The sequence below is a fragment of the Thamnophis elegans genome, chromosome 2 (assembly GCF_009769535.1).
Source record: "Thamnophis elegans isolate rThaEle1 chromosome 2, rThaEle1.pri, whole genome shotgun sequence".
Taxonomy (NCBI): Eukaryota; Metazoa; Chordata; class Lepidosauria; order Squamata; family Colubridae; genus Thamnophis; species Thamnophis elegans.
In genome coordinates this window covers 10,965,453-10,992,272 of record NC_045542.1, presented here as the reverse complement: position 1 = coordinate 10,992,272, position 26,820 = coordinate 10,965,453, and the positions used below count along the sequence as shown (strand labels likewise).

The 26,820-nt window shown below is 40.7% G+C and overlaps 1 protein-coding gene across 2 annotated transcripts in view; it reads left to right on the top strand.

Annotated features, from left to right (window-relative positions):
* OTUD5 (OTU deubiquitinase 5) overlaps positions 1 to 26,820 on the top strand; it is a 60,142-nt gene that overhangs the window by 10,287 nt on the left and 23,035 nt on the right. The gene's annotated exons all lie outside the window — the stretch shown is intronic.

Genomic DNA, 26,820 nt, shown 5'->3' with positions numbered 1-26,820 from the left:
TCAGTTTTTGAAGTCACATATAGCCTCAGGTCAAATATTTACATTGTGTTAGTTACAATATTTCAGGTCCAGTGCCAGATTTCAGTTTTGTAGATTTGATCATTAACATGGTGACTTACACCATTCGACAACTGGTGTTGCAGCTGGGTTTAAAAAATTCAAATGTCCAATACCCTATTGAAAATGGGATCCAGTTACTGGCGTATTGGAAGTGATTTTTAGTCTGCTCTGTTGCTGCCACATTTTCACTGTTAACCTTGTTGGTTCCTTTTCATTTGGTCCCTAATGCAATTTAATTAATTTGGTTCTCAGCTTGAGATGAAAATAACCTTTTAACCTAGTAATGGGATGGGATGGAATCAAATACTTGGGCAAGTTCAGACTTCCAGTATTTTCTCTGAGCCGGAAATATTAGTGGCTTTTAACTTTTGCTGAGGAAAAACAATCCACATATACTTTATTATTTTATTAGCTAAAAACTGTTTTGGTATTCAATACCTGTTGTTGGTTATCTGATTGATGTTTGTGGAAGAATCTGTTACATACCAGCAATGGAAAACCTCTGTACCATTAGATCTTTTATTTTTCCCAAAACAGAGAACCCTCTTCAATTGGGAATGTCTCCTGCCTTATAAATGAGGAAATAGGAATATTGGCAAAGCAGAGTTGTTGCTTAAAGATACTAAGGCTTTATTGTGTTTTACTCACTGGTGGTAGCCTATGGGAATTGCAAAGTGGAAACAAAAGTTTTGTACCCCCTCCTCCCTGCACTCCTGAAGGGGTGGGATGAAAAGTTCTGGCCATGTTCACAGGTTTAAGGAGCAAATAAATGGTCCATTGTATTGCTTTAATACATCCAGCTTGGTTGATCTAATATTTCTTCTGCATAGTCTTGATACTATCTCAAACTCTGTACATATGTCCAAAATTCATTATTTATTTTATTCATCAATTTGCAACTCATTTTGCAGTTCAGACAAAATTTAACATCTTAGTTTTCCACCTTAGCTATCCTCTCACTGAATTTTTTTAAATCTCTCAGTACTCTTCTTTATTTGATAGGCTAGAATTCTTAACTCTTAAATTCTACTCTCACTTGTTTACAATCATGCAAGTTTTCTTTGGACAGAATAGTGAAAATCAAGTTCATTGTCATTGGCAGGCAGAAATCCTGGTTAATTTTACTGACTCTTGTAACTTCTACTTTATATTGCTCCTGGCTCAGTCACTCTATACTTTTATAATTCTTATAATGCAGTGCTTCCTTTGTAAAGTCCTAAATGGTTTCCTGTCTGCATTTCATACCATGGATGTTCCTTCACCTCTGACTTTCCTCTACATTAGAAAGAGTGCAGAGAAGAGCAACAAAGTTGATTAGGGGACTGGAGACTAAAACATATGAAGAACGGTTGCAGGAACTGGGTATGTCTAGTTTAATAGAAAGAAGGACTAGGGGAGACATGATAGCAGTGTTCCAATATCTCAGGGGTTGCCCCAAAGAAGAGGGAGTCAAACTGTTCTCCAAGGCACCTGAGGGTAGAACAAGAAGCAATGGGGGAAACTAATCAAGGAGAGAAGCAACTTAGAACTGAGGAGAAATGTCCTGACAGTTAGAACAATTAATCAGTGGAACAGCTTGCCTCCAGAAGTTGTGAATGCCCCAACACTGGAAGTCTTTAAGAAGATGTTGGATAGCCATTTGTCTTAAACGATATATGGTTACCTGCCTAGGCAGGGGGTTGGACTAGAAGACCTCCAAGGTCCCTTCCAATTCTGCTATTGTATTGTATTGTACATCCTAATCTGCAATACATCTCTGTTCTTTTGAGATAGGGAATATTTGATCTATAACCTGAATGTACCCATTGGACTTCCCCTTTCAGCCCTGGTTTGCTATAGCAATAGCACTTAGACTTATATACCACTTCATAGTGCTTTGCATCCCTCTCTAAGCTGTTTACAGAGTCAGTCTATTGCCCCCAACAATCTGGGTCCCCATTTTACCCACCTCAGAAGGATGGAAGGCTGAGTCAACCTTGAGCCTGGTGAGATTTGAACTGCCAAATTGCAGCAGCTGGCAGTCAGCAGAAGCAGCCGGAAGTACTGCGCTCTAACCACTATGCCACCATGCTATACCTTTTGTATAGCAATAACACTTTAAAAGATTGCAGCTTTTCAATTGTGCTTGTGATTTATTGGGTGGGGAGGAGACATGGTGTTACCTGAGTAAGAAAAAGCCAATCTCTCCCGTAAGAATAAGATTGGGCAAACTGTTTTGATTTCAGTTCCATGGATTTTTGCTTAGTTAGAATAAAGTACAGGTAGTTTTTGCTTAATCCAGTAATTGGGACTGGCAACTCCGTTACTAAGTGATGCAGTCTTAAAAGTGTAAAATCACATGACTGCACTGACTTACAACAGCAGTTGCAATAGTTCTAGTTGCTATCATTAAGTGAATCCAGCTTGGGTCATTAGGTGTCATGTCACATGATCACCATTTGCGACCATCTGCTGGCTTCCCCATGAACTTTGCTTGTCAGAAGCTGGAAGTGAAGGTTGCAAATAGTGATTACATGATGGTGGGGAAAGGTGACAGCCACAGCTATGAGGATTAGTTGTAAGTCTCCTTGTTCACTGCTGTCGTAACTTTGAACATGGTTCAGAGTTCAAGTGATTGTTAACTGTATCTATATCAGCTAGGACTAGGAAATGATCCAAACCGTTCCCAAAATAATTGGGATTTGAGGAGGTTCTTAACCCCTTTTCTTTATCACATGGCAGCCATGTTATAAAGATCAGCGGTGTTTCACGACTGGGAGACCTTTGGATAAGAGAATAGTAGAGATGGATAAGTGTTGGAAAAGAAATGCTGAGAGAAAATCAAGAGTTTTGCAAGTGAGGAACAGAACTTTGGGCAAGGTTAGGGATTGGATAAGAAGTCAGAAAAGGGCTTAGGAAAGGCATAGGATCAAAATGATGAGACTGGTAACTGCCTTCAGCAGCTGAATATTGGATGGGTATCAGAGGTGGGTTCCTACCAGTTCGCACCTATTCGGTAGAACCGGTTCGTCAAATCTACCGAACCGGTTAGAAGAGGTTCCACCAGTGGACCCGGAAAGCAGGCCACACCTACAAAAGAGCTTCCAAACTTTTTTGAAACCCACCACTGGTTCTTAGATATGATTATTCTACACTATCATGCTCATATTTATAAAAATCAGTGCCTCTGTGAAAAGTAAGGATGACTACTGCGTTTGTGGTGCAATCAGAACATTGCATGTGTTGAAGTTGTTTTAACGCAAACCAAAGATGCCTTTTAAAAAACAAGTTTACATCCTATTCTTATGCATGCCAGTGCTGTGTGTGAGGTAATTTAAGGTGGTTAAATGAAAATGAGAAAAAAAATCGTATGCTGAGTTTTATTTTCATTTGACCATTTGCTCAAATATTTTGCTCAGAGAGTCAGTCTGTACAATATGCAATCTTTGGGAATCTAGGTTAGATTTTGTTTTTCAAAAGTAGCTTAATTACTATCTCTTTTAAATGGGCTCTTGGATCAAGCTGTACATCCTCTCTCTAGAGCAGTGTTTCTCAACCTTGGCGACTTTAAGTCCCGTGGACTTCAACTCCCAGCTCTGCTGGCTGGGGGATTCTGGGAGTTGAAGTCCACGGGACTTAAAGTCGCCAAGGTTGAGAAACACTGCTCTAGAGATATAAGCTGAAAAGGACCAAAAAGTTAATATTCAGTGATTGACTAACCAAAGCACCATGTCCTCTCCTCAAACTTCAAATAATTGACACTCATTCAGTGATCCAATCAGTTTTATAGCAATAGCAGTTAGACTTATATACCGCTTCATAGGGCTTTCAGCCCTCTCTAAGTGGTTTACAGGGTCAGCATATTGCCCCCACAGTCTGGGTCCTCATTTTACCCACCTCGGAAGGATGGAAGGCTGAGTTAACCTTGAGCCAGTGAGATTAGAACCGCTGAACTGCAGATAACAGTCAGCTGTAGTGGCATTCAGTACTGCACCCTAACCACTGCACCACCTCGGCTCCCTAGTTTTAACCAGTTGTTTGCAACCATTGTGAAATGGTTCCTGAAACTACATTCTTGGAATTCATGTGTGGCTCTAAATTTTTGTAGAAACCATTCAGTGTTACTTTTAAGTGAGAAACCACCCCTTTCTGTTTCTCTTTCCTTCACAGCCTAGGTACATTTACTAGAAAAACTAGTGACCTTGTCGCTTTTACGAGAAACACATGCTAGGCTTTCCCTACTAGCTAGTGGTAATGAGAATACTGACCACTTTGTTACTTATGCATTGAATTTTCTGAGTAAAACCTCATTTCTACTTTAAGATGTGTGGTCTGTGCAGAGCCCCATATATAACTTGGTGTTGGATAAAACAATTCTTATATAGCATAATCAATGGTAATTTTAAATATACATTAATACAGCAAGTAATATATGAAGTAGTGAAATTTAAATGGAGCATCATTTCAACAAAGCCAAAAAAAAGAGGTTTATCTGAGATTAAGTGGATACAGCATTGCAATAATGAGTCTGGATTCAAATTGCAACATAGTCATGCAATTGTTATGAATCTGGACAAACTAACTAGCAATTAGCCTCCATTGCTCCATCAATAAATTCATTCAATTTAGTTGCTGTTATTACTCATTGGCTGCATTTATCACTGAGTTAGAGTAAGCTACTTTCAGTCGCCTCTTTGCCATCATTTTGCTTTTCTTTGTTTTCATGTATGGATGTTCATTGTGGGAAATGTCTAAAATTGATATGTTGTCTGAATTTGGAATGCTGTCTAAATACAGACAGAGAAGGAATGCTTCATTGGTCAACAATTTAAGACCAACAATCCTTGCTTGTGACAGCATGCTGAATTTTGGAAGGTAGTATGCAAGCTATGCCTGAATTCAGCACTCTTCCTCTGGAATTCCAGATTAGCCTTTTACAAGTTAACGCTCCCCAAATGTATTGTGACTGCAATTTGTAGAGCTTTTATAACCCATGCTGGCTGGGAATTGCAATAACATTATATCCGGAGTACAGCAGCTTGAGGAATACAACTCCAGATGATTCATAAGAAGTAAGCCAGTTGCTTTTTGTTGCATAAAGAACCAAAGGGCATATATGAAGACCTGCTTCAACAAAAGTGGTGCCAATCAAGCTGCCTCTTACATTATTATTCTTGCCTGACTGGAATTGGGTAATACTTCTAGGTATAGTAACTAGAGTGGATAAAAATCAATGATTTTTTAAATTTTATTTTTAAAAAATCAGATTTTTTTTATTTCTATCCAAATGCTTTTGGAGTAAAAATCTATCTAACGATAGTTTTCTATTTAAGATACACTAATAACTTAGTTTATTCAGCATGAAATGGAACTTAATTATGTAGCCTGAGGCTGTATATTCTGCAATATTAGGACTGTTGGTTAGTCCAGTGTTTCTCAACCTTGGCAACTTGAAGACGTCTGGACTTCAACTCCCAGAATTCCCCAGCCAGCATTTGCTGGCTGGGGAATTCTGGGAGTTGAAGTCCAGACGTCTTCAAGTTGCCAAGGTTGAGAAACACTGGGTTAGTCAACAGTGGGTCAGAAGAGAAGCTGCTGCAGGACAGAGATGACAGTTGCTCTTTAAAAAATATGATTTAAATCAAATCCACCCTGGTGAGAACCTACAAAACTTGACAGCCAGCCACCCCCTTCTCCACATAATAAATAGTACCATTGATAAATAAAGATTCTCGTGAAGTCTAAAGAGAGCTAGTATCATTACTTGAAAGGGATTTTTTAAAATTTTTAATCGATACAAGTTTGAGATGTTAGAATGTCAGTTCCGGTCTACCATTATAGTTTGGCAGATAGGTTTGGAAAGCTTGTAATACAGCTGTGTTTTAAGTGCTGAATGGGTGCTTCCTGTAGAAAGGTCACTAACAATAATATCGCCGTTCCATTTGGAAAAATTTATAGATGTTCCATTTACTTCCCTTTTGTATTTTTGAAATGCTGGCAGATCGCTTTAAGTGTTGCTTTTTGTTTCTGAATGTCTACCTGCCTTTCTAAACCCCTCTGCATAAGTGGTTTTGTCCTACGGGCATTTTCTTTCAGGAAATCACAAAGCAGCAATAAATCTCCATCATGGGACCCAAAGAGCTAAATTTTCAAACGCTTGCACATTAAATCATACAAAATGTAGTGCATGTTGAAAAGCCTCTATACTATATTACAGGTTGAAGTGCTACTTTTCAAGCATTCCTTTCTGTATTCTATAGTAACGTACTATTTTTTTCCCTTTTAATTACCTTAAACAAGATAACTTCCATCAGGTCTTTTTGCCGGCTGTTTTATTTTGTTTAAATAATAGAGTTTCTGGGAGAATTGATATGCCTTCTACAATCGAGCTAATTTTATTCAACAATTAAGTTTTTGGTTCTACTAACTCACTTTGTTTCCTTGGAGATATCATAAAGTAGTTTCTTGTATGAATCTATTGTTTCCCCTCTTCATTTTGCTTAGATGCTTAATTTCATTATCCCTGTTATCCTTTACTTGGCACTTTTGGCCTTTCAATCTATCAAATTTGCCCTGGTGGCGCAGTGGTTAGAATGCAGTATTGCAGGCTAACTCTGCCCACACCCTGGAATTTGATCCTGACAGGCTCAACATTGACTCAGTCTTCCATCTTTCCAAAGTCAGTGAAATGAGGATCCAGATTGCTGGGGGCAATATGTTGACACTATAAACTGCTGTAAAGCACTATGGAGCAGCATATATTAAATGCTATTGCTATTGTAAGCAGAGTTTTTTTCTGTAACTCTTGAAATCATAATCTTCTCTCTCTTTTGTCTGGGTGATGTAATTTTGAAAGAAGTCATATGAGCATAATTTGGAAACAAAATATTAACCGATAACTGCAATTAGTTGCTGTGCCTTGTTGCTTTCTCATCATATCTGTGAGATTTATGTACATAGATGCATGCCTGGCCAGAGCCTGATTTGGAGACTTCCAGAGCTGTGGAATTGGTGGGAGCCCCAGTATGACTACATGTACAGTTCCTACGTTGCTTTCCTCTCTGAATTGTTGGCAATAATAACAAGCACCCGAATTCGTCGGCTTCTATTCTGTTTCTTTCTTCTATGCGGCCGCCATTGCTCAGTCCTAACCAGATGGTAGGATATTTCTTCGTCCGTTTAGGGGGGTTTCTCCTATCTGCTGGGGGATTTGCCTTACCACCCCGGCGTCTGCAGAATATCCCCTTAGATCTGCTGGTCTCTTCGGGATCAGCAGTGCTCCAAAAGTGAGCCCACACGAAGAAATTAGAGTTAGGGGTTAGAGGAGCTCCCTTACCCCATTCTAGGCACAGTGATGTCACCACCCGGAAGCCTCGATCATTGAGTATTAATGTATTCATTCTTCAGCTGATTGTCCTTCTGCTTCATCAACATATTTTCTCTTTTCTCGCTTTCTTTCATCTTTCCCCATCTCATTTTCAATCCTTCTTAGAGTTTCTCAGTGCATTCTTACCTTTCAATCACAGTATAGGGCTCCTGTCTGAAGAGCTAATCCAGTGATGGCGAACGTTTTAGACACCGAATGCCCAAATTGTGCGCGCACAATGCCCAAACTGAAAGGTGCGCAAGCACGAGCAAACGTGTGCATAAGTTAGCATGTGCACATGTCAGTGCATGCATGCACATGTGCTGTCGTGTGCATGTGAAGCAGAGACCCAAAGACCAGCTGGCCGGTCCAGCTGGGCACAGCACCACCCACCAACCTAGCGGTATCCCAAAGGTGTCAAACAATGTGAACGCCTTTGCTCCGCTTCCCCCGGTTCCTGCTCCTTCGGGATATCGCTAGGTTGGTGAGTGGTGCTCTGCCTGGCTGGAGGGGGGTGTTGTCCAGGGAGCTTATTATTGGGGGAGGGCGTATATTTTTGCCCACAGGAAAAATATGGCATGGTCTTATTATCAGGACATGTTGTAATTTCGGGGAAACAAGGTAGCACCTCAGAATTCAGTTTGTTATATACGCCAGAATGGATCACTAGTCCATTCAGAATCAATCCTTTTATGATTAGTCAACCGATAATTGCTAGAAAAGCCTAAATAACAGAGAAGCAGATCATTACATACTGGCCTTCCAATCCATATTCTTTTCAGATTCAACCATCAGATCACATCTCCATCTGCTGAGGCTACTCAGCATCAGAACAGGATTAGAAAGCTTTGTATTTGTCCCCTTGTCTCAGCTACTCTCCCTGGTGCCATTTGCATCTCAAACAAAGACCATCATTTTCTTAAATAGAAAGAGCATATTGTTCTGTTGCTTGGTTCTTGATAGATGTTGGCGCTGCCTATACCCAATCTTTGATTTTCATCATGATATTTCTCAAGAATTATTAGGAGATTGTCTAGCTTACTTTCAGGTTATAATTAACAATCTTTGGATCTGGTTAGTTCTCAATAAGGGTGGAGATAGCATCCATGTATGGGCTGACACTGTCCGTACTCTGATTGGACTGAGTCTGATTACTAATTAATTAGTGAGCTTTGTAATCCCCTCCTGGTGTGACTCTACCCAGTTTCCGACTCAGTCCCCTCTTGGATTACAAGTACTCCTTCAGTAACTATTCAAAGTTGCAACAATGCTATACAAGGGGAGTTGTGTCCTGTTCTCAAAGTTGCAGCCATCAAAGCATCCCCACAGTTACGTGATTACTATGCAGGTATTTGGCTACTGGCTTGCCATTATGTTCGTACTGTCCTGCAATCATGTGATCACCTTTTGCAACTTTCCATGCTGGCTTCCTATAAGCAGATCCTATAGGAAAGCTGAGCAGGGGATCTCAACACTCCTCCTGTCACTTTTTCTTCTGAGGAGCCCTCAGGTAGCATATGGATTTTGTACTCCATAGCATCTGCCTGTATTCTGTAGTGGCCACCTCTGGCACTCACCTGTCCATGCTCTGTAGCACTTGCCCATAGTACCCAGCTATACTCCAAAGCATCTCTTTGTGGCATTTATCTACACTCGGTAGCACCACCTGCCCTCCCATACTCGATAGTGCCTGCCTATGGCACCCACCCACCCACATTCTGTAATGCTTGCCCATGGAAGCTGCCCACCCGCACTCCAGAGGTGGGTTCCTACCAGTTCGCACCTATTCGTTAGAACCGGTTCGTCAAATCTACCGAACTGGTTAGAAGAGGTTCCACCAGTGGACCCGGAAAGCAGGCCACACCTACAGAAGAGGTTCCAAAATTTTTTGAAACCCACCACTGGTCCTTGGATATGATTATTCTACACTATCATGCTCATATTTATAAAACTCAGTGCCTCTGTGAAAGCTAAGAATGACTACTGCGTTTGTGGTGCAATCAGAACATTGCGTGTGTTGAAGTTGTTTTAACGCAAACCAAAGATGCCTTTTAAAAAACAAGTTTACATCCTATTCTTATGCATGCCAGTGCTGTGTGTGAGGTAATTTAAGGTGGTTCGGACAAGTGTCGTCGGCATCTTCATATCCGGTCACATGGGCGGCAAGCCACTCCCACAAAGGAGGCCACACCCACAGTAGGTTCAAACAATTTTTGAAACCCACCACTGCCGCACTCCATAGCACCTGTTCACAGTACGTGCCCACCCATACTCAGTAGCATCCACCTGCCCACGCTGCAGCTCCTACCTGCCTGCCTACCACTCTCATCTGCGGGTCTGGTCCCTGGGACCCAGTTCCACACCTCTTCCCATATCACCGTCATGTGTGGTCCTTATTTAACAATGGCAATAGGGATGGTCAATATTGCTATTGCTAAGCAATGTGTCACATGGTGTCTTGCTTTATGACCGCATCTCTTGGTGATGGAAATTGTAGTTCCAATTGCGGTCATAACCTGAGGGCTACCTATAGTTTCTTACCCTGCATTTCTGTCTCAAGTTGTCTTACAGCATGGCTCAAATCCTTCTGCTTCTGTAGCATTTCATCTTCCTGGTCATCTGAGAAGTCTTCCCTTCTTCCATTGGAAATAATTTACAGGGGGAATGCTTCATATTATACAAGAGTTCCTTACTGTTGTTGCAACTTGGTATGATTTAGGTTCTAGTACAGAAGATCCCCTAAGAAGAATCTGAACCCACATTGTTCTGCAGTGACTAGCAATATGACAGCTGTGCCTCCAACTATTTGTGTCACCCATCTTTGGATACATTCCTTACAGTGTGGTATCTCCATTCTGCTTCTCTAGCCATGGAAATAAGACAGTCCTCTCAGTTCTGCCCTGTGTCAAGGAATCCTTCTTCTGATCGTTGCTTTCAGACAGTCTCATTAAAGTTGGTGTTTCCCCCCTTTCCTCAATGTCTATCCCTCACCATTGCAGCATTAATGTCTGGAAGGGGAGTCCACTTCTAAGATAGGTAATTAGTCCAAGTGAAAACATGTTGAGTCTTCTTCATAATTAGGAAGGTATATGAAGCCTTCCAAAGTTTTTTTTTTTTTTTTTTGGCTACAAGTTATATCGGACAATTCTATGAGACCTGAAAAAACATTGCAAAAGTTTGCCCCTCCTTTGAATTATGGATGTGTCATAAGTGCTTCCATCACTCCATCTTCATCCTGACAATTCGTACGCCTAGAATAGCTGATCCTTGTTGCCCAGATCAGCCGTTTCAAACAGTCTAATGTAAATGAAAAAGATATCCCTCATTAAAGTACGTTGAGGCAACCCCAGAGCCAGCCTGTTTATTTAATTAGATATTAGGGCAGTGGTTCTCAACCTGTGGGTCGCGACACCTGTGGGGGGTCGGATGACCCTTTCACAAGGGTCGCCTAAGACCATCGGAAAACACATATTTTCGATGGTCTTAGGAACGGCGTAGACTGAGCTCAAACTACAGCTCCCAGCATGCCCTTCTGAGCCAGGAAAAGAAAGGCTGGGTGTCAGCCGGCTGCTCCTGCTTGGCAAAGCTTCTGATATGCTCTTTGGGAGAGCCGCTCTGAGCCACAAGCACTGAGCAGACGCCCCTCCTTTCCTAGAAAGTGAGCCTCACTCGGCCATGGTAGCCCCTGGTGGCCCGGTGGATATATCTCGGGTGAGAAGAGCTGGCAGTGAAGGGTGCGGGGCTGGGACCAATTCCATTGATCTGCTGGGCTCCTGCTCTTTCTTTGGCTAAGGCAGGAAGGAGAAGCGGACGCCTCTCTTGGGAGGCACATTGGCTGCTTTACCCTGTTCGGTGAGGGGCAAGCCGAATTTAACCTGTAATTTTGCACGATGCTTGAGTATGGGCTTTGAATCCAGTCGAGTCAGTGCCCTAATTCGTATTCAGTTAATTATTGCTTTTCTATCCCCTCTTCCTTCTGGGAATTTAGAGTGCCCGGCCCGGGGATCGCCATTCAAATAACAACCTCTGAGGAAGGCCAATTTGAGTGTTATCAGCCCCAAGTCAGCCACTTTCTGGTCTCTTCAACCCAAGCCATAATCAGTATTAATTCTTGCCTTAGCCCTGTATTTATACATTGCACTAGCGATGAATAAAACTACTGTTGGGTTCGTGGCAAACTGAATTATAAACTATATAATTTGTTATGTAGTCATGTACTATGGTGGCTAAGTACACTGTGAGCCATAATGATTTTGATATTGGCTAGAACTCGTTCAATATGTTGGTGACAATAGAATTATTACTACACGGAAGAGATTTTGCAATTGTTTGTGATGAGTTTAAAAAGGTTAGCTTATAAAGAAATTTCCAGAAAGCCTTCTGACTTTCTTCTACATACGTTTAATTTATACAGTATGTGAGTGACCTGTGAAAAGGGGCAGTTACATCTGTTGATGCTGTGCAGCTGAAGTTCAACTCCTCTTGAATCTGAGTGGTTTCATTATCCAGAAGTCATAAAATTCTTCACAGTGGGCCTTTTATGGAAATTGTCTTTTCTGTCTTTAATCAGATGCAATGACGTGGCAACATATCTCAATTTGATTGTTGGATTTTCACTGTGTAGATGCAAATGTGAACTCTTACTAGCGTTTGGACTCAAAATGGGTCTTTAATTAATTATGTTCAATTTGTAATAATGAAAATACATCCTGCATATCAGATATTTACATTACGATTCATAACAGTAGCAAAATTGCAATTATGAAGTAGTAAGGAAAATAATGTTATGGTTGGGGGTCACCACAACATGAGGAACTGTATTAAAGGGTCGCGGCATTGGGAAGGTTGAGAACCACTGTATTAGGGAGTTCTTAACCTTTTGCCCTAGGGTCAGGGTAGACCTTTATCTTCTCAGAAATATCTTTACATTTTTAATGGACTTTTGTTTTATACGCTCCTGTATCTTGGTAGCCTTGATAACTGCAGTTTACCCAGTTGCTGTTTTTTCCTTGGGAATATCTATGCCTCCCAGCCAATCCATATTCCTCTCCTTCCACCATAGACAGGTTCTTTTTCCCCCCATCCAGAACGCATTTCTTTCTATCTTAATACCTGGAGGTTTCATTTGCACAATCCCTCTTGAGACAAGGTAAAACAGATAGTGCTTGCTTAACAGAGGAAGCCTTTCACGATGGCTTTTTGAGCAATTAAATGAACATCCTTTGATACTTCGTGCTTAAACAGGGGTTAGATTCCCTGCAGTGTCAAGATCATTACCTTTTGGCTTTTTTTCTTTCTATTGCAATCGTTGAGACTTGGTTCTTTTTCTGTAGAAATATTTCTCTTGCCGGTTCTCCTCCCCTCCCCCCCCTTTGTCAGGAGGGTTTTTCTCCCCTAATTTTTTTTAAATTACTAGCCTAAGCTAATCTCTGTCCTTCAGTTTCCCTATTGCTTTTGGCCTGCAGCTTCCCCCTTGTTCCCATTGAGATAAAATGTTGAGTCCTTTGAAATCAACCTTATTTGGAAAATAGCTTTTTGGATAGCTGTGATGTTGGTTCATGAAATTGGGAAAAAAAACTCTGGATTCTGCAAGGAATTCTCCCTTTGCCCAGATATTTACCCTCCCCGAGACAGCCTACTATTTTCCCTATCCCATAACACCACTGAAAACATGGTTTAATTTTTGAGGACTGACCGTGTTCATAGTGTTCGGCTGTTTTGCTGGAGCCATTGTTTATTCCTCATCTTCCAAGAGTTACTTATAAAGAGAACAGTCTTTTTATCTAGCATTTCTCCAAATGTGTATTGGCAGCTGTCAGGCTTTTTTTTTACAAGCAGATCAAAGTACTCTGTACTCTTCAGGTCTGCTCTAGAACAGCACAGACACAATTTAGGTTCTTTTCTCCAGGGTATTCTGTGGTTGGAATTATGCCAAGTGACCAAGTAGCTGTATAGATTGGATCTCTGCTTCCAAAGAGATGCAGATTTTGAAAGAGTCACGCTCTCTTCTGTTTTTGCCCCCCCTTGGGATGATTGTACCTCCTTCTGGTAAGAAGCTTGCTCTTCACAAACATTTGTACAGTATTATGGTGATCACAATAAAGAGGATCCTTTTTTTACCTGTACTTAGATTGTCTATGAATTCACACTGACAACCACACCTGTCTTCTAATCCATTTGGTCTTGGGTGATTTTCCTGTTCCATCAAATCTTTACCTGTACTTAGATTGTCTATGAATTCACACTGACAACCACACCTGTCTTCTAATCCAGTGATCCCCAACCCCCGGTCCGTGGAGTACCTGGCACCGGGCCGCGCAGCGGCCGGGGGCCATGATCGCTGCAGCGGCCGGGGGCCATGATCGCTGCAGCGGCCGGGGGCCATGATCGCTGCAGCGGCCGGGGGCCATGATCGCTGCAGCGGCCGGGGGCCATAGTTTCTTTCTGTATGCAAATTAGGGCTAACTGGCACAAGGGGTGTTACTGGACCGCTGGTGGCACTCTGACGTCACCAGCGGCCCACCGCCCCCCTGTGTCCAGCGCCGCCCTTCTCATTCCTTTTCAGCGCTTCAGCGCTGGCCGATTCCTGAAAAAAACCTAAGAGCGCCAGCGCAGCTACGTAGGGCTAGCGTAGACAGCGATAGTAGCGTAGCCTTGCGTAGGCGCAGTTTGTGCTACGCTATCTACGCTAGCCATACTGAACAATCAATGTGTCGTCGCGAACAACGCTCCCCTACCCCTGCGCGCGCTCAGCGGGCCACGGTAAAATTATCAAAGGCTGACTGGTCCGCGACGATAAAAAGGTTGGGGACCACTGTTCTAATCCATTTGGTCTCGGGTGATTTTCCTGTTCCATCAAATCTTTGTGTTGGTTTTAGATACAGAAGGGTTTTGGTGGGAGCCATATCTGGTCACATGGGGGGGGGGGGGGAAGGCTCAGAGCTCCTGCCCCAAAATTCTACAGCCTCTTAAAGGTTCTCAGTTGGAACTGCACGCAATGCACTGATGTGCCTTCACAAAGGACCATTCAAAGAACATCAGTTATGGGTAGATCACCAGTACCTACATAAACCGTATTTTATTTGGATCTAGTGTTACACAAGGCATGAATGTTTAGACTGCTTATACCAACGTAGCTACTTCTGAAAAATAGGGAAGGAAAAAGGGAATGCTGTAAGGGGGACGGGGAAAAAGAGCTCCTCTTGGAACAAGGTAAGAGAGCTCACATTAAACAGAATCTATGCTTTCATATTATTCCATGATGTACTTTTATGTACAGTGTTTTTGTATTTGAATGAAATTAAGTTCACTGGTAGTAGTTCCCATCTGTGATCTGCAGGGGGCAGCATAAGGCATTACACTACCGTACCCGACTTCAGCTGCTGCCTAATGATAAAGCTTTCCAGAGAGCTTCATAGCAACACACCCTGCATTTACTGACTCAGCAGACCAAGAACCCTTGGAGAAAGCATGACTCTGCCTTTTTCTTTTTTTAGTGACACTGCATTTTTGAGAGAAGTGGGACTGGAACAAATGGCTAGAAGCCACTGCTTCTAGTCACGCCAAGCTGCAAGAGTATATGTATATGTGGGAGATGGAGCAGAAAGTGTTACAAAAACTAGAAACTAGTATATTTACACAACAACAACAAAAAGATACACTTCTATAATTCAATGCAAATGGCCAGGAGTATGAAGTAGAACTGGCAAAACTTAATGTTTTCCTCTTGCTTCAGTTAACTGACGCTTTAGATGTGTATCTGAAATCCCTACATAATGTTACTTGATTCTATTGAACTGTAGACAAAGTCGCCCAGTGCATTTGTGGCAGTCAGATTGGCAATATCTGCCCCAATCTTATTTTCAAAGGCAGAAGGGATGGGGCTCTTTCTGTAATTTGTCTGGATCCATTTAAGGAAAAATAGCTAAATGAATGGTTGATATTATTTATCTATTGCACAGTTCCATCCTCTAGCATCTATATATCGTCTTTTCTTTGAAAATAAAAATACCATAATTAGAATGGGTTTGCCATACATTTTGTCTTCTAAATGGTTATTTCAGAGATTTTGAGCTTAAAACGAAACAGATGCATTCCCAAACTATTGTTTCAAACTTCGGACAGCCTCTTTCAGATATTTTAAGCTCACTTCCCCCCCCCCCCAAGTTTTATTTCCCCCCGAGTTTTATTTCTAGGCTACAACAAAGCTCTCAAAGCATTTTGAGTTTGTTTTCCCTGATTGGAACATAGCCAAATCATAACACTTCAAATGGAGCTGTTCTTTTCTGAGCTCAAAACAAAATACATTTTCCAACTCCTGTACATTTTCTGGTCAGGTTCACAAATTATTCTTAATTAAGCTGAAATGATTTTCAACTCAAAACATGGTGACACCTTAATTATGAAACAACATGAGTTGTGTGGATGGCCTTGTGACAGGTGATTGCTTATCTGTCACTACCCTAAAGAGATCTGTCCTCCTCCACTCTATCCTGGAAGATACCTCCATTGGTTTTAATGAACTAATTTGAGAGTGACAAATTGGGACATCATTGCAATTCTTTTTCAATCTGCTTAAAAACAATTCTTATTTCTGTTACAACTCTCTTTGCTAATATACCCTTCTAGCAGATGTTGATATATGCAGCTGCATCTCTAGTTGACTACAACCCTGTGATGTCCAGCTTCCATTTCCAGCTGATGTGCCCAAGGAGAGAATCATTCTTAGTTGCTGCTATGATTTTCCTTGTCCTGTGCCATTCAGAACATTCTTTACTTATTTGAGGACATTCTGTTCATTTTCTGCAATGTCAAAATCTCTATCTGCATCATCAGTGTTTCCCAGTTTAGTTTCTATTTCCTTCTCAAGGCCACCAGTAAATAACAATGTCAGCTGGCGACTGCTCGGAGGAGGGCCTTCTCTGTGGCTGCTCCGGCCCTTTGGAATGAGCTCCCCATGGAGATTCGGACCCTCTCCACCCTTCGGGCCTTCCAGACGGCCGTGAAGACTTGGCTGTCCCAGCAAGCCTGGGGTTGAGTTCCCCCCCCACTCGAATTTGCTGTGTCTGTTGTGCTTTTAAGTTGTTCGTATTGTCTGATTGTTTTTGTCTCACTTTTTGTAATTTCCCCTCCCTTGGCTTTTGTTCAGCCGCCCTGAGTCCCTTCGGGGAATAGGGCGGCCTACAAATTGAATAAACTCCAAACTCCAAACTCCAACAACCCTTAGAATAATCTTAGAGGAATTCCAGGAATTAATCTAATCCTTTCGCTTTCCTTTTCTATACCTTGTATGCTGAAAAACTCTGGGTGACTCACAGCAATCAAAACAAGGATATTACAATTAAAAAGTGGGATGTGGGAGAAAAAGATGGCAAAAATGACAGATTAGATGGCAAAAAACCAAATGCCAACCTTGCAAAAGTTGGCTAGGTAGATACTATAGGAAATAGGCAGCTCCTCAATAATTGGGCCCTATTTCATATGTGGCTTTATAGGTAACCAGCCCTTTGTACCACATCTGGAAGCAAACTGGAAACCAACAGAGCTTGCAAAGCAGAGGGGTTACATGGGCATATTAAACTGGCACTTTCTGGAACAGTTGAAGCGTCAAGGTGATCTTCAAGTGCGGCCTCACTTAATATGCATTGCAGTAGCCAATCTGTGAGGTGAACAGGATACCTTACATCAGTGTTTCCCAACCTTGGCAACTTGAAGATGTCCGGACTTCAACTTCCAGAATTCCCCAGCCAGCGAATGCTGGCTGGGGAATTCTGGGAGTTGAAGTCCGGACATCTTCAAGTTGCCAAGGTTGGGAAACACTGTCTTACATGATCATTTGCTCTCCAGTATACAAGGCTGTGTTTTTCCCATCAAGGTCAGGGCAAATGGGGAGGAGGAGAGAGCTGCTTCCCTTCCTTTGAACCGATAGTACTAGCAATCCTATAGCTACGTGGAGACAGCTAATCATTTATTCTGTCCACTTCAGAGCAGAAACAGCTGCTGCTGATTTTCAACTCTTCTAATCAGGGTAGAGATTAGAAAAAAGATTTCAAGGCTTAACAGAGGTTGTCCATCTTGAGTATTAAAGTTGCCCAGGAAGACAAATCCTGATGAGATATCGCAAACGTTGCAAAAGAATGCCTTGCAGTGTCACAATAAGAAAAATAGACACCAGAAAAGGAAAGCTCCTGATCCCATGATGAATGACAAGGGGCAAAACAACCAATAAAGAGGTGCTTCCAGAATTAGAGGCTGCAGCTGGCTGGATTAAATAGTTTTGCCTTGAAGACAAAACAATATTCACTCAACTTTGATCTGCTTATTTTGTCTATTTTTTTTTAAAAAAAGAAAAATTAATGATATTGCAGAAGCAGCCATGGATAATTTATAATGTGACCTACACAATCAATTTAGCTTGTTTTTAGCCAAGAAATCTGTTAAAAATGTATGGCAAAGGGTTATTTTCAGCAGGAAAAGAGCAATAATTTTAACAAGCTAGTATTTTGTTGTAATGGGTTGGCTTTCAAGAATGGCAGGTTTTTAATCAGTAAAGTTCTAACCCCTTCAGCCTACTACTTCCTAAATTCAATTCAAAGTAAGTAATGAACTACCACTTTTTTGGGGGTGGGTGGGAAACCCCTCCCTCAGTAGCTTGATCTGTATTGTAACAAGGATTCTCAGAAGCCTGTGAGTCAATTGTATTTACTGTCACCAGTTGATAAATGTTATCACACTCTCGTGGTTAACCACTGTTTCTTATAGCCTGTTGTCTTGCCAAAACCACACTTAATTCTGGTATTCCTAAACACAGGCTTTCCTTGACTTTCTCTCTTCCTTCAACTCAATGCCTTTGACAAAGCAGGTGTATAAGACTGATTTCAACCTATTTCTGCAGAGCATCAGATCTCTAGCAATAATGTCTTTTTTTTTCTTTTTCTGCCAGCTGACTCGAGGGCAGAGAGGGGCAAAAATCTCTTATTTTATATTGTAGAGTAATGAATGCATATGCTAGGGATGCAGGTTTCGCAGCCCAGAAGGCCAGATATAGTGAGATTATCTGGGAATATCCTTGAATTCTTTGGTGGCCCTTGTTGTCTCTTGTTTATTTATCGCATAATTGAAGCAGCTGTTAACCTCCTCCCTGAACTGATGAGCAGAAGCGTTCTGCAATAATTAAAGGCAATTTTGCACGAGACTAACTCTGGATTAATGCACCACACTTTGGATTTTATGGAGTGAGGTTACTGTTTAATATCCATTTCTGCCCATTCTTAATCAGGCAGTCTTTTGTCCTATTGCTTTTCCTTTTTCTCTCCTTATCTATTCTCTCTGTCTGTTTGGCAGAAGTCTCTTACTCTCATATCAGCCCCATACACTAACCAGGAATCTAGATTCTGATGCAGTAGCTGGCATTCCGAGAAACTTGCTTTATTTTCAAGAGTGTGCCTTGTTCTTAGCAATTTGGGAGGGGGGGGGGAGAAACCAGAATGCAGTACTGAAGGAATGTCAATGCACACAGGCTTCAGCAGCCATAGTCAAGTGTAGGAATTCAGAAGCTAGTTTTGAGATGTTCCCCTTGGTGTCTTGTGAGCTTGCTGATTTAATAAAACAGTACCAAGAGACACAAGGAAATTCATTTGCATAATTAAGTTTACACCAAAAAAAACAAAACAAAAAAGCATGAAGCAGCTGTGGTGTAGACAGGGGTATAAATAAATAGTAAATCTTATTAAAGGTTTGCATTTGTGAGATTATGTGAGAGCTAGTCAAAAATTCCCCATGGCCATGGAAAATTGCAACTGCCTCCTAGCTTGTATAATATGAATAGTGACAACTAGTTTTATCAGTTTTGTAAAGTTTATTGAGAGTATGAAAAGTTTAAGTGATTGATTGATTTTAAATCCCTTCCTAAAGGGTTTTAGCCCATTCCTAAACGCAAAGCAGCTTGTGGTTAACCCCACCCCCCCCCAGTATGACCACACAATTTTTTATTTGTTCATTTTTTGGTTTAGAACAGGGGTGTCAAACTCAAGGGCTGGATCTGCCCACGAGGTACTTAGATCTGGCCTGCGGGTTCGCCCTAGAAACAGCAAAGGAGCAGCCTGTGGTGTTTTTGCCAGCCAAAATGGAGCTCCACAGGCATGCGGCTCTCCCTAGCTCCATTTTGTCTGGCAGAGGATTGTAGGAGGCCGTCACAGCTGAAAGCGGAGCTTGGGAGCCTATTTTTGCTGGTAGAGCACTCGAGCCACCACAGGTGCCTCCAACATCAGTGATGTCAAGCTGACCACGCCTATCCCGGCCCCCCGAGGTCAAACACAACCCAGATGCGACCCTCAATGAAATAGAGTTTGACACCTCTGGTCTAGAAAGTTTCTATAGCCACCCAACTTGGTAAGCAACGTGGGGAAAAATCCCCATAACCAAAATTAATAATAATCCATGACTAAAAAGAGAAAAAGCACTAAACAATAGCTTTACAAATACATTGGTCTCCCCTAACATCCGGATCTTAACAAATTGGGTGGGTGGGAAGGAAGGAAGGAAGGAATCAGATCTTAAGAGCCCTCTGGAAAACCAAGAGGGACAGGTTCTCCAAATCTCAGCCCAGAGGACCTTCTGTAGGGCAGGTGTTGCAAGAGAGAAGGCACACCTCCTTGGTCCTGCAAGTTTGCACTGTTTAATTCAGGTGACCTGGGACACACACTCCCGGTCAGATCTGATGGAATGAAGGAAAACCCCCAGAGACAGACAGTCCTGCAAGTAACCTGACCCTCTGCCATGCAAACCTTTAAAGGTGATAGCCAGCACCATACAAGCATACATGAATTGCACATGGAAGCCAGCGTGCAAGGTAATGTTCCATTCAAATCATTCAGATCTAAAAGCCCATGAATGCCAAGTAACAGATATATAGCCAACCTGTTGCTGGTCAGAGCCTTCCTGAATTCAATGGTTTTCATAACTTTCCAAAAGCCTATACAGTGATGAGCTTGTCTCATCAGAGGGATAAGGTGTTGTAAAAGTATTATATAAACATATCAACAGTGGTGGGTTCCTACTGGTTCGGACCGGTTTGGCCAAACTCGTAGTGGTTTGGCGGCCTGGGTCGCTGGAACTGGCAGTGACCCAGGCCTGCCACGCCCCTGAACCGCACAGAACATTTTTTATTGTACTGCGCATGTGCGCGGAATGCACACACGAGCAAACCGGCAGTAGTGCCTGCTGGAACCCACCTGCATACAAGCTGTTCTAATATGGGATATATTGAGTTGTTACAAACTTTAGTAGCTGGGTCAACTTGTTTAAAACATGCACTGAAAGTGGCTGGGGTTCAGTCTTTGTGCTATAGAGAGCATGTACCTTAGGGATATGCAAAATATTCTGAAATTGAAACATCTAAGCTCAAAGTGGCTGTTTTGAGTTCAAGGCAGGTTATTCCATCTTAACAGAAGTCTTCTAGTTGGGAAATGTTCAACGCTTTGAAGCAGATGTATTTTGGCTCAGAACTCTTCAAGCAAAGGAATTACAGGTAGTCCTTGATTTACAACAGTTCATTTAATGACTGTTCAAAGTTACAATGGCACTGAAAGAAGTTGTTTTTCAACCTTTGTAGCATCCCCGGTTCACCGACAAAAGCGCGCCTGACAAAAGCGCACCCGACTAAACCGCGGTGACAAAACCGTGAGTTCTAAACCATGCTGACGAATGAGTGCTGAAGCATGCTGACAGAAGCGCACTCTAAACCTAACCCTAAACCTAACCCTGACCCTAACCCTTACCTTAACTTAAATCGCGCTTCTGTCGGTGCGCTGTTGTCGGCGCGTTGATGATGTCACGGTTTTAGCGCTGCAGTTTTGTCGGCGCGGTTTTGTCGTGCGCGCATTTGTCGGGTCACGGCATCCCCATGATCATATGATCAAAATTGAGATGCTTGGCAACTGGTGCATACTTAACGACTGTTGCTGCGTCCCAAGATCATGGGATCACGTTTTACACTCTCGACAAGCAAAATTAATGGGGAAGCCAGATTCACTTAACAATTGTGTTACTAACTTAACAACTGCAGTGATTCATTTAACAACTGTGGCAAGAAAGGTCATAAAAGGAGGCAACATTCACTTAACAAAGGTCTCAACAGAAATTTTGGGCTGAATTGTAATCGTAAGTGTAGGACTACCTACCTGAATTTAGAATTCAAGCTGTTTTGTAAATAGTTGTGTATGCGTGTCACTACAGATATATGTGCAGCAAGCAAACACAGTTTTATGGAATATGAGACTGTTGGTGGTTGTATGCACAACAAGCAACCGATATTTTAGCCCTCCAAACTTCTGAGAAGACAACCCCTAGTTTCAGTAATAAACCATCAGATTGCAGCAGTGCAGATTGTCTCCAATTTTGGACAGAAAGTCATGCATGAACTGTAAGCTGCCAACAAGTTTGCCACATCTAAGTAAGGCTAAATCCCTAAACCCTCCTAAAAATGTGGGTGGTGACTCTGAAACTCTTTTAGTTAGTGGTGTTACATCATCACTATGCCTGCTGACTCCTGATGGGGAAAAGAAAGTTTAGTCCCATTACAAAATTGACTCCTTGTGCCATACACACACCCTTTCCTGCATCTGAGTATGCTTTTCAATATTGCTTTCTTGCTAATGTCCTCTCTAGGGGGCTTCTTAAAGATATTTGCTGAGAACAGAAGTTGGGTTAGATAGACTCTCAGTCTTCATAATTTAATTGTTACGTGTGGATACAGCTTTTGTTGTTACCAACACTGTGATCCAATGGACAAGTTTACCAAAATTATTTATCAACCACAGTTTCTTGGGGACTAGTACCATAGATGCATGCTTGTAAAATCTATGCTAGCCATCGTATCTTTTACCGTATCTTTTTTTCTATATAGTTTTCAATTTTCCAAATGTCAGGGTCTTCCTTCTGGATTATATATCCAAAATAGTTAAGCTTTATCTTCATTGTTGGTGCTTCTACTGGGTTGCCTGTTTTTACTTCACATATACATTTATTTATTATTCAGTCTATGGGCCATATCAACTTACAGGATCAAACACATATTACCAATAAAATTCTAAGCAAACAATTTAAAATCAGAGTAGGGTAAAATACAATAGTTATAGGATAAAATACAATAATTTCATACATAAATATATAAAATGAAATAAAATTATATTTCTTTATCACCCCTGCAATCTACCCCAATCAGGCCCACATATTCCGATCTCAGTCGGACCATTTTAATCAGAAATTGTGCTGTATTAAATGTCGTTTTCAGATTCTGGCCACATATGAGGCATGTTGTTTTCATATGGGCCTCCCACTAGGCCCATACGTTCAATATATGGACCAAGGTACTTATCTCTCTCCCCCTTATATAAACAGCAATCGAATAATATGAATCAGATCTTCTATCTCTTCAGCTCCACAGATACATGTACATTCATTGTATGGGATAGAATGGAATCTCCAATCTAACCATTGTATCAAGCTGTTCGAATCTTGCTTGGGTAAATGTCTTCCTGAGATGTTTTGGCAATTGTGATTTTACATAGTTGTCCATTTGGAAGGCACGTTTATATTTGCTCAGCCATTTCAGGCTACCAGCCTTACTAAATGTGACTATGTCATTTTGAGCTTCTATATCCATGATTATTTGGGCAACTCTTCTTTTTTTTTTGTTCTGTTACACAGGGGGTAGGGAGACCACAGCTCTTTATGCAATTTGTCAATTTAGTAATCCAAAGGGTTTGTGATTGCCGTTTTATCTGCTCCAGTAGACATAGCTTATCCATCTCCATTTCATTAATTGATCTCACATGATATTAAACTATTTGCTCCAGTACTACAGTTTAACAGAATTGATATTCATTTATCCCTTTGATCTAGCTATCATAGCCAGATGTTACAACTGGGAAGGGTTTAGCCTTGACAGGATGCTCCTTGGCAGTCTTTAATTTATGTTTCAAGTTAACTTTTTTGTTGATTTTTGAGGCCAGGAATATAAAAGTCTGCTACTGCTTCCATATCTGTTTTTGTTGACTTGACACTAGCAGTTGATATTATCTTAAGGATTTTTTTAAAAAAAAAAACAGTGTATCATAGTGGCCTTTGCAGTATTTCCCCTTCAACAAGAGATTTCTTAAATTTTCCTCACTTCCTACATGAAAGTGGTTTCATTAATTTGATTCTTTAATGTTAGGAGTAGGTGGTTTGGTTCACCCTTGCATTTAAGGTCTGCCCACAAGAGCCAAGGTGGTGCAGTGGTTAAATGCAGCACTGCAGGCTACTGCTAGATCAGCAGGTCAGCGGTTCAAATCTCACCGGCTCAGGGTTGACTCAGCCTTCCATCCTTCCGAGGTGGGTAAAATGAGGACCCAGATTGTTGGGGGCAGTATGCTGACTCTCTGTAAACCGCTTAGAGAGGCCTGAAAGGCCTATGAAGCGGTATATAAGTCTACTGCTAAGTCTACTGCTATTGCCCACAATTACTTGTGGTCTGTGATGTCAGAGGCCTTTGTATGATTACGAAAGCAAAAATAAATATCTTTTTTGGAATCCTTTTTAATAATCCATTGTAGCTCTGATGACCTCCATTTTAATGTATTCTTGATCTTTGGGCAGCAATATTTTGAGCATATGAAATAAATGCCATTGTTTAATAGTTTGAGCATTCTTTAATATTGCTCATTTTTGTATTGAAAAATATTTATTTATTTGGAAAACATATATGGCTCACAATGAAATCCAATGAGAACACAACAAATATAACCGACACCACTCCTCAATAACACCAAGCATCCCAATCCCATAATGCCTCATTAACTTTACATTTGTATTTGCTGGGTTTGCTTCTGGCCCAATGCCTGGGCAAAGAGCTAGATCTTCACAGTCTTCCGGAAGGTTAATATGAAATCTAATATAAATTGATATTTTCCATCCCTTTGGGCTCTACTATGTTTTTCATATCCACTTACAAACTGTTATTGCCGTTATCTTCCAAGATTTTAAAACAGTTCTGCTGGTATTTCCTCAACTCCTTTATCTTTATTTTTAGTAGTATTTTCTGGGATTCTCTTAAATTCACTTTCCGAAATGTCTGGCTTTACCTTCGTTTGAAGTGAAGGTGGAGTGTATAGTTTCCCCATTTTTTTTAATCTCCTTTCTTTATTTTTTAACTCTAGTGGGTCCATATTATGCTTACTTTTGTGTAACATGTTCCTTACTTTTCACTGTTTTTCTTTACAGTGTTGTCTATGGGGTGCTGCTTATTTAAATATAGTTCCTTATCTCTTCATTGCTCTTTGGAATTTGATGTTCAGTTGGATACATTTCCCTTTGTTGTTGCCTTCTGCATAAAGCCTTTCTTGACGGATTTTTTAAAATATATTGGTAGACAATCATTTTACCACCTTCTGGTTTGCACATCATGGAATAAAACACTTCATCTTCAATATCAAAATCTTCAGTTGAGAGTTCTTCAGACATTCTGTTTATCAAATCTAATCCATTAAGTATATATTTTACTGTCACAGTCTTATGTGAAATATTGCAGAGATTATGTACTGTTAGCTTGATTGTTGTGTTTGCTTACATTAGTTGGAATTTTGCAAGATCATGAACTGAGCCACAATCTGCTCCAAGTATTGCCTTTGTTGATTGAGTAGAGTTCCTCATTTTTGCTTGCAAAGTACATAGACAGTATGATTCCAATAATGTCCATGCAGTTAAGTTCACATATGGAGTCATCTAATCCCGGGATAACTCATCTTCTTTGTTTCATGTGCAATGAAATATTACAATTATATAATTTATATCTATAACTAATAAATTGCACATGCTGAAATTTAGATCTAATTCTTTTAACCTATATCATTTAATACTTTAAAATGATTAATAATATAGAGTAGAGCTTTTGATAATCATAGTCAAAATCCTGGAAGGTATAGACATTGTGTAATTTGCACTAGTGGATGGATTCCACTATTCCTTTTTCCTTTAACTTAGCTGCTCTAATAGCATGAAAAGCAGCCTGCTGTGTCACAAGTTGTAAATATCTTATAAGAAGTATTTCAGCTTACTTTCAACATTCCAATTCCTCATATCATCAAGGAATGGAAATCAATAGTGATCCCTATATTTAGCACCCAGCAGCATTCCAATGGCTAACATATCAGATCTTCTATTTCATCCGCCCTCCAATACACAAAGTCTGTCTTGCATGGAGATACCTCAGAATCTGCCTTGTTGAATCATTATATCCAGTTGCTCAAACCTGAGACAAGAAAGGCTACATGATAACCCCCTTTCATTGGAAAAGGCAGATATTTTTCTTCTTGAAATCGGGATTTAATTCGTACTAGCTGTTTCATTAAGTAGGTAATTGAGTGAGCTGCTCAGGCCGTCACAAAAGCATTATGGGCCCCAGACAAAGCAGTTTACTGGGCCCCTACAACAACTACTCACAGGAATAGAAATGTAAACGGTCGATAAAATTAAGCATGTATTTATTTTATTGGCACTTCCAACAAAATTGGTATTGAAACATTAAAAACATGCTATGCAGCAACAAATAATCAACATGATAAACATTTGAACAATACACGAGGCTTGAAAAACACAATACTCAACAGAGCATACATTTGCCGTAATTATATGCTACAAGGTGCATTGAAGGGTTAACATACACAGATTAACATAGGCCCCCTATGCTCATGGGGCTCATAGGCAAGTGTCCATCAGGCCCATGCTTTGAAAGCTCTGGGTATGACCCTCTGTCCTCTAACATCAAATGTTTTTGTTTGAAAATATTTCTTGCATTAATGCTAGGTATACATAAAATCTCTACAACTATAGTGTAATGCCAGTTTTGAAAATTTACATAACCAGAACTTGTCAAGGATTTTAACTATCTGCTCATTTAGAAAAATTTAGGAAGCTTATTCTTTGTTTATTGGAGTTAATTTGATCCAGTAATTAAATACATATCTTAAAACAGAACACTATTATTTGTATCTAAAATGGATTGTTTCTATTATATTGATGATATGTGCTGCAGAAACTCTTGACACTCAAGATCAAACATAAAAAACAATGCTGAACATTTTCAGTCCCCTTAGTTGTCAAGAACCTGTTCAAAATTGGACTACTTTTTGCCTTCAGCTTAATTCATTTATAGGCAATGCAAGATTGTACAGATGAAAAAAATCTATACCTACATAAAGAAAAGATCCAACCTATTTCACTCGTTGGGAATTTGAAAACCATTTATACTGCTTCCTTCTCCTGCAGAAAGGCATCACTTTATTAATCCCGCAATTAATTGCTGAGTCATTATTCAGGCAATGCATACTAAATTTGCTTGATTCTTTACATAACCTCACCTGGATTATTGGATTATG